Genomic DNA, 8,386 nt, shown 5'->3' with positions numbered 1-8,386 from the left:
ATAAAGAAACTACAGTCTAATCTCGATAAATAAATATCCGCGAGACCAGTAAAAGGTACTCGTTTAGCAAGGTTATTAATTTATCAATAAATGAATATATTATTTATTTATCGGTAAATGAATATTTATTTATTTAGAGAGTATTTTTAGTGCTATAATATATGATTTCGATGTTTCCGAACAAAGAATTGGTCAATTAGCGGAAGATACTCAAGAATTAACCGACATCGTTTCTAACTTTCGTTATAGAAATATGATGTATGTCGAACATATTTTGAACTATCATAACGACAATGACAGATTTATGGAATCGCTTACGGACAAAGAAATTATCGAGCCAAATAATAAATTATGAAAATCATCATTAGATAATAATGTTATACAAAATGTATCAAAAGAGGCATTTAAAGCAGTAACCGGCATAAAAAATGAATTGCTACAACAAGGACAAAATATTCCAGAAATTTTTCATGCATTACAAAAAATTAAGGACGATTCACATTTTGGTTTAGGTGGGGGAAAAACAATAAACTTTAGATGCATATTTTGAGAAAACAATGAGTTTTTATACGAACATTAATGGTTGGATAAAATATTTTGGTTTATTGATATATATATTTTTTGGTATGAAATAGTGATTATTTATTTATAAACATTTATATTTTTATAGGGCTTTTAAGGACTTAATTTTTTTATGCATTAATGGATTTAACGAGGTTATTCATGTAGTCCTTTTGTGCAAGTTAGGACCGAAGAAAACTATTAATTTGGCGAAGTTATTCATTTATCGAGGTTAGAATGTACTCTTAAAACCACCGATTATAATTACGTACTTCTACGTTTCTTTTCACTACTAGATTTTGTGCCCGTGCTACGCACCCGGGCAAAGTGATAAATACTCTCTAAATAAATAAATATTCATTTACCGATAAATAAATAATATATTCGTTTATTGATAAATTAATAACCTTGTTAAAAGAGTACCTTTTACTGGTCTCGCGGATATTTATTTATCGAGATTAGACTGTAGTTTCTTTATCTTCCCTTCACAACAATTTGAAAGGGTAGTTTCCTTTTTACCCTCGATGAACGGATAAAAGTATGCATAATAGGTTATGTAGAAAATTGAAACTAACTGCATAACAAGTTATGAAACTTTTTTGACTGCAAAAACCGTGTCATGTTTTCACGGCCACCACCATAACAAGTTCTAGTAATACTTGTGATGTTTGCTATTGACATTTTGTCGCATCCCCTTCTTACAGTTATGAATGATCATGTAGTTTCATGATAAATTTAAGGATGAATACTCCAAAATGTTATTAAACTTTTACAAACAAGAGGAGCAAGAACAAAGCATCATCTATTGTATGATATTGCAAAGATTATCATTGTTGTCTTCCAAGAATGTTTCAATGATTAAATGGAAGTTTAGAACGACTATCAATACCTGGATATATCACAATATGTATGATCTGTATGTGCACTGTCGAAGTCTAGATTTTGTGCCCGTGATACACAACCTGGCATCTTTTTCTTTTAATCATATTTATGATTTGGTGTGATGTGGCTTCGCCTCACCTCGTTGTGCATTTTTGATTTGGTACGGCTCGGCTTCGCGCTCGCCCCTTCGCTTAAGATTTTTTCTATTCGGTGTGGCTCGGCTCCGCCTCCCCCCGTCCCAATGCATTTTTTATTTGGTGTCGTGTGGCTCTGCTTAGCCCCTTTGCGATGTATTTTTGATTTGGTGTGGCTCGATATCATCTCATCCCGTCGTTTAGGATTTTTTATTTGGTATGGCTCGGCTTTGAATCCCTTCGTCATATATTTTTGTTTTGGTGCCATGGGCGGCTTCGTCGTGTATTTTTGTTTTGGTGACATGGGCGGTCGCGATGCATTTTTGGTTTGATGTGGCTTAGTTTCGCATCGGCCCGTTGCTTAGGATTTTTGGATGCAAAATGCTCATGAACACACAGTACAAATAAACTGTTTAGAAATCAAAATGCAACATCCCCTCATCATCCATGCATATTCTGTTTCAGTGTGTAGAAACACAATCCCGGTAACTGTTGGTAACAACAACATCCCCTCCTTATCAATCAACGGACACTTATATTCCAGTAATGTACTCGACCTCCGCCCTGTACAACAATCATTCCCCATCACCGATCAATAGCAACAACAAATAAATGCAACTGCAGTGTGTTAAACCGCATTATAAGCATGACCCAAATCTCTAAACAGCGTCAACAACCTCATCTATATCTTGGAGTTGTCACCAAATGATAAGTAACACACCTATAGGCTACAAAATGCAGTTACTTGAGCATTCACAGTGATAAATAGCACATGTTTGCTGGATTAAGAAGTAAATCCCAGATTCCCACTACAATTATATTACCGATTGACTGAGTAATAACAGGTAAATAGTCTGGATGATATTGATAGTGGAAAGATAAACATACTCAGAATGAAAACTGAATAAATTATGGAAATCATCTCAACATTTAGGATATATTTCCTATCTAACTTAGCCAGTGGAAGATACTAAGAGACAATACAAAAACAAAATATATTTTGAGTGTAAGTAGACCACTATATTGTTTATCAGAAAACATAGCATTAAATAAAAAGTACAGGAGTACTTCAATTCCCAATCGGATTATTGGCAATGGATTTTTACTCGCTAAATCAATTTGAAAATCAAATCAAAATTAGTTTGTTTTGGGTATACATGGACACTGAGATGAACTGCTACATAAAAAAAAATAAAAAGCATGACTAATTTACCTTTACTTGAAGGTGAAGCTAGCTGAGCAGCAAGGCAACCTTGAATTCTAATATTAGTTTTCCTATCTTGAATTGGGTTAGCACTAATACAACTAAAGATGTTTTCTAATGCAACAAACCTTAGGTGTACAAATGCTAATCAAGTTCAGTTAGGAGCAGCAATTTTCTCCCCTGCAGCAGGGAGAATTTGAGCATGAGCAATGAAAAAGTTCTTCTCCCACAGTCAGTAACTGAATTACAGCCGTTTCTCCCTCAGTCAACAAAAACAAATATCCAATAAAATAGATTATCACTTTTGGTTGGGTAAGCTTTCAACTTGCATCAACTGACGGAAGGCCAATAGATCAAGGCAGAAAAATTCCTTAGTGAAATCCAACCAAGGCACTAAGAACCTGTGTAAGGCACTGCCGAAGAAATCTGAATCTATGGGGACGCATCCTTATTGCAGTGATGCAGATGATTTTGTCCATCTTTCTCTCTGATATATTGGGTCTTACTGTTAGTATTGCATCCTCTCCCATACCAACCTCTTTCAAAAACAACAACGTACACTTTTCTGTTAACTCAAATAGCCTTCAATGTTCATGCAGTTTGAGCCCCAACTCCAATTTATTTCTTCACAACCTAAACATGGGTCATCAAGGTCAAGGAAGACTGGTGCAAAAAAAGACGACCAACTTGTCCAAGGAACTAACGATAACCCATAATGCTTATATATATACATTCACACACAGGAATGTAAGCTGGTTTAATTTTAAACTATGTTTCTAGTTCATAAAAAATTTCGAGACGGACGATAAAAAAAAAAATCAAATGGGTACGTAAAATTAGTCAAATATAAGGATGCACTGGAGGTCTTCAATCCTTCAAGGCGATGCATATTAACTGGTATATTTGGTTGTACTTGTATGTCAGAAAAGAATTTCCTACAGAATTTAAGAACAATGCAGCAGAATATGCTGGAATTTTAAACAACAATGCAGAGAGAGCACGATTTAGACTTTTATAAGCACGGTAAAACAGCGGAAACATATACAAACAATCTTACCATTAAAATTGCAGTTCCAATATCCTCATCCTTGGCACAACTTGCTTTTATCTCACTATAGTACCTTTTCTTCAGCAAAAGTAGCAGAATCCAAAGCTTTCAGAAAAATAATGTGACTCCTTACGAAGATCTTATACTAAATATTGACAGCTAATGACACCCACAATTTAAAATCTACTTGAATGAAACAAAATTAGGTATCTCAAAACCAAAATATAATTAATCAAAAAGCCAAAAAAATAAAAATAGATAGATACCTTAGATGTATTTAATCATACCTGTTTTGAATCAATAATCAGGTATGTATTTAATCATACCTGGACTTCAACTAATTCAAAGTTTGCTCTGTATCAGTCACATCTGCTAAGGCATCATTACCCCTTGAACCCATCAAATGCCGGAGGTTGGAATACACTGTACTGTTTGAGGTAGCCCCATAATCCATAGTCATGCCTTGCAAATTAACCTTAGCGGATCTCTGCCAAGATAAAATAAATAAATGCCCCATAGAACTCACCTCAACAGAACTGAAGCGTTTTCGGATCAAAATAGAACTCACCTCCACTAAATTATAAAGTCTTTTAGGAAGACATAAGTAATATTTGATGCACCAACAAATCAAGCACCATAGAGAGATGCTTGAGTTCACTCAATACAGGAAATCTCTTCATGACATGAAATTTTATGGCATGTCAGGTATATGGCCTTCCCGTGTTAAAAGCCATTTTACTGCAGTCTGGTAGGATATACTGACTGAATGTCCAAGATGGAAGTTGATACATTACATTCTTAAAGGTGACTGTCCAAAGTGTATGAAAATGGTATGATACTGACTTTCCAACATGGTAGGATACTGACTGACTGTCTTATTATTTTTTTATCATCGTTTGAAAAGCAGCACATCCTCTCGAAGATTTAGAGTAAACATCAATATACATAGAGGTGAAAACTTCAAATGAACATTAGCAGGAATATTATATTGGTTGTAGGCTAAGCATGTTATTCCATAACCTTATGTTTCACATGATAAATAATGTAAAAATAGGTCTCCATTAGCAACAAAGTTGATACTGAAAATTCAGAAAGAGATAAAGTCACCTCTTGAAAACCACCAAGAGATGAAAGGGTTTGTATACCATGAAGCAGTGCAGCCTCACAGAACATCATAGTTAAATGAAGTTGTTTAAGGTGTCCCCATTTTATAAGCCAGCCAATACCTGTAATCCGTTGAATGATCAAACATGTCAAACTTTCACCATTTTTATTTCCTCTGACTTCTGTTATCAAGGTGTATGCATTATTTTTTATAAATCAGGTGGTCTCAAGAGCAACTAACGATGTAAGAAGGCAATAAAAAATATAGTGTATCTTTTTCTTGTGCTTGCTCCATTCTTATGCAAATTACCACATCACATCAGGTCATTTAAATGTAAGGGAATTTTAACAAAATGCCACACTTTGGTTTTCCGGTTTAATAAAGTGCCACCGTTTTTCTCAAAATTTATTAAATGCCACTACCGTTAGCCAATCCGTTAGGAGCCACATGTTTGGTCTTTTTCGTCGACTAGGTCAAGAAAATCTGTTGTATTTTACATACTTACCCTTGCAAATCCTGTTATACATATCACAATCACTCACCAATAAACGAACAACCTGCCTCACCTCCTCTCTACTACTGCTGCTGTCCGTATAGATTTCAATGATCTTTATCAGCTTCAATTGAATATTACTCATCATAAGTTTGTTCAACCATATGTTCTTCATAAAACTCATGAGTGTAGATTCGTCTTCATTAGAAGATGGTTCCCATATATCACGAGAAGTGAAAATCTATCACGAGAAGTGAAAATAGAAGAAACTCAAATCTCAGAACTTATGGACCAACCAGGTTCTAAAACTTCAAAAATCAGATTTCGAATTCTCAATTCACTTAATCTCTGTAACCAGGTTCTGAAGCTTCATATCCAGTCGACCAACTTTCAGGATAAGTCGTTGTTTCCATTGATTAAATTGATAGATGGAGGAAATTAAGATGTTACTGAGATTATCAATGATTAGAAATATATGGGTTTTTGATTAAATGTGAAATCTCTGCATGGAAGTAATTGGTTTTAGTCTTCAAGTTACGAACTAACATCAGTTTACAAGTCGCAGGTCAAGTGCTCGACAGAATTCCCCAGATATATGCCTCAGTTCTGTGCTCCATGATCCATGTTTCAATGGGTACTCAACGAGAATAAGATTAAGCTCCAACGATTTTGTAGGCTATTCAGGACTAGTGAAGGAATTGGGTTTCTTTGATCAATCCATTTTTTCCTATTTTCTTCCCTCCATTGTAAAATCTCCTAATCCCCCTCCTCTCCCTCGGCCTTTTCTGTGATGCAAACCATTACGGTTATTTACAGGGATTAGGTTTCGTCATGCATAATACAAGTTTTTCATGGCTTGTCAGATTAATGAAGGGTTTGTTCAATTTCATAGAAGTTGCAGTTCGTCCATGGCCACGGTGCAATTTACAAATCAGATTGGGTTTTTGGGGGTTGTTGGTCGAGATTCATATAGTGTTTTGAAGTTAAACGGAGATGATGTTCACTACAACAATTGCAACCAGTGGAACATCTGAACTCAATGAACCGGGAATGCGCGGCTTGGCCTTGATAGAGAATTGCAACTGCTGGTGGTAGCAGTGACAACAATTTCTCATCTGCCAGATGGACTTATGTGCTTATCAGTATGTTCTCTTTTCATGTTAGCATTTCACATCTCTTGTCTGCATAGCCCTGTCACCGGCGAGAGTTTTTTCAGTTGCTTTGACGTAACTGGACATTATTTGAAATCATCTTTGGAGTTGTATTGATTTAGCTCCGACTCACGATTTAACTCGGTATTGACTCGTTATGTGGTTTAACTCAGTTATAGTGAGATGGTTCGAGGGTGTAGATGTCTTTTACTAAACTTTATAACTGCCACCTATGCACTAACTGATGTCAACAGTTTTTTGGACGGAAAAAGTCAAATGTGTGGCATTAAATAAATTCTGAAAAAAACGGTGGCACTTTCTTAAACATGAAATTGGAAGTGTGGCACTTTATTAAAATCCCCTAAATGTAATTATGCCCGTTGACATAAATGGTACACCACTTCTTCACCGGGACAACATAATCATCCAATTTAGCCCCCTTGTGAGTGCGCATATTAAGATATATAATATAAGAAAGGCTTTTGTTAACTTGTATACCAGAACATATGTTAAGGAATAATTAATATTTAATCTTTTGTATTGGGTTTAGATAATTCTCTAAGAATTTTAATTGTCTTGAAAATATAAGTTTTCTTTATCCGTGAAAGCTAAAATTCCATTTGATACCCCTAAATTGACTGATTTATTTGATATGTCAAGTTTTAACCAATGGAAAACATATTTCTCCCTTCATGATATCTTATCAAATTATTATTATTGTTCCTGTTTAAAAATAAACCGGAAAAAAAATGTAAGGAATCGCCGCGGGTTCGATCTTCGATTTCTCTTGCTTAGAGACCATCATGATATAAATTGCCATCTATTGAGATTTAGGAAACAAGTTTATCATTTTTCAAAATCATCTAATCAAGTCCAACTATATATGATCAATGGAATCAAAACCGTGTGTAGTGAGTGGTTGACCACCGGTCAAGGGAGAATTGTTAGCCGACTATGACTAATCTAAGAGACACGTAAGCAAATAATATTGGTGGCACCATCTAATTAGTTTATCTCCTCTATATGTATATAGTGGTGTATTGGACCTTGCTTTTTATAGGAGAAAAATTAAGAAACGGAAAAGAATCAATTTCCACTTTTCATATTTTCTTTGTTCTTTAATTCGTACTGTGCCAACAGTTACAGTCTTATCCTTTATTATAGGCGATAAAACACAGGCCTACATTTAATTTTCAATTCGATAAAATCCAAGGGTATTAACGAAACACGGATATCAAATACAGACAAAATTAATTAGTTATTAATTTAGTAACTTATTTAATTTCCCAAAGCAAAATAATGTATATTATATCCCTGTTAACTTGTATACGGGTATACAAGTTAACAAGACCCTATAAGAAAAATGAAGATTGAAAATATATCAAAATCAATCCAAGCTAGTTAACATAATCAGAACTTAGAACATGCATAAACATAAAAGCTAAAAATCTGAAATCAATGTATATTCACCCTAAGCCCCATTTATTTATTGTTAGTGTTGTTAAAGCTTATGGATGTGGAAAGCTATGGTCACATGCATTATTGATTTTTACCATAAAGAAAATAGTCACATAGTTTTTAGAAGGTTCCTTACTGGCACCTTCTCTGGTGGTCATGCGGTATATCTTGTTTTCCTGGCCTATTTTGTCCACGGTTTCCATCGAATCAGCACCCCAACAGTTTCTTCATGGATGTAATCGAGTCAGCTCCTCCGATGACTGATATTACTCCCTTTCCGGTTCGCCCAGCCCTTAGTTATCAGGAACGTGAGAAGTGGTCACAAATCTCAGTGAGAATCGCGATTTTAC

The 8,386-nt window shown here is 35.0% G+C and overlaps 1 long non-coding RNA gene across 2 annotated transcripts; it reads right to left on the bottom strand.

Annotated features, from left to right (window-relative positions):
* Positions 1-1,871: 1,871 nt before the first annotated feature.
* LOC113330394 lies at positions 1,872-4,534 on the bottom strand. Of its 2 annotated transcripts, none has more exons than XR_003350238.1 (3): positions 4,398-4,534; positions 3,839-4,316; positions 1,872-2,141 (listed from the first exon to the last, which is right to left on the bottom strand). It is a non-coding gene; the product is annotated as an uncharacterized LOC113330394 (long non-coding RNA). The 2 variants fall into 2 exon arrangements; XR_003350237.1 differs by lacking the exon at positions 1,872-2,141 and adding an exon at positions 2,711-3,414.
* Between the last annotated feature and the right edge of the window lie 3,852 nt (positions 4,535-8,386).

Source organism: Papaver somniferum, unplaced genomic scaffold (genome assembly GCF_003573695.1).
Source record: "Papaver somniferum cultivar HN1 unplaced genomic scaffold, ASM357369v1 unplaced-scaffold_118, whole genome shotgun sequence".
Lineage (NCBI taxonomy): Eukaryota > Viridiplantae > Streptophyta > Magnoliopsida > Ranunculales > Papaveraceae > Papaver > Papaver somniferum.
The sequence above is the reverse complement of the archived record's forward strand: the minus strand, read 5'-3'. Positions and strand labels throughout refer to the sequence as shown.